Source organism: Kryptolebias marmoratus, linkage group LG12 (assembly GCF_001649575.2).
Source record: "Kryptolebias marmoratus isolate JLee-2015 linkage group LG12, ASM164957v2, whole genome shotgun sequence".
Taxonomy (NCBI): Eukaryota; Metazoa; Chordata; class Actinopteri; order Cyprinodontiformes; family Rivulidae; genus Kryptolebias; species Kryptolebias marmoratus.
Genome location: NC_051441.1, coordinates 21,681,740 through 21,682,639, shown reverse-complemented (window position 1 = coordinate 21,682,639; position 900 = coordinate 21,681,740).

The following is a 900-nucleotide window of genomic DNA, read 5'->3' as shown; positions in this document are numbered from 1 at the left end:
GATACACCATCCTGTTTGCTGCACAATACCTACNGAACCTATCCCAAATTAACAGGCATGTTTTGTTTTAGTTTATTTAAGTTCTCTGGTTTGTGTTTTGGTTCTGTTTCCTATTTTTAGTTATCTGGTTTTTGTTTTCTTCTTGGTTCATCTAGGTTCTGTCCTCCTCGTGTTTGTTTTCATTTCCACTCTCCCCCAGTCATTCACTTGTCTGTCAGCCACGCCCATCTTCACCTGTCCCGACTCAGTAATCATTCCACCTGTTTCCACTCACCTCGTTATCCTCAGTCTTAAAAACCCGGTCACTCTTCCCATATCTCGCTGGTCCATTGTTTGATGTTTGTTAGATGTTTGTTTGTTGCTGCTTTGCTCCATGTTTCCTTTTTTCTGAGTCCTGTTCCGGTTATGCTTTTGAATTTAGTTTTTGTTTGTTTGCTGCCTCGTCAGCTTTTGTTTTCGTTTGTTTCTTTTGTTTAATAAATTAGTTTTTCTTTAAAGTCTGCGATCTGGGTTCGTCTCCGTCATCCACACTCGTGACAATAATGATAAACAAATAACTTGGGGTAAAAAAAAAATAACTGCAGCTTGGCTGATGACAGTTGGAGATTTTTTAATATTGACGTGTGGTTAAGTACAAATGAAGATGTGACTGTTATTAATATATTACAATACAGCATAATTACTTAGGGAGGTTATGATGACAACTCACTTTGGTTGTTTTTCCTCTCCAATGTAGACATTTCTTCGGAGATTTGGGTGATGACAGTGAGGAAGATCAACAGAAGAGGAGAGCCAGGGTGCAACCCAAACCCTCAACACTACCACAAGCTCCTGCTGTCCCACCACCACCTTGTCACGTGCAGAGGAGCAGCACAGTTGTCCTGCCTCCACCCACTCCAC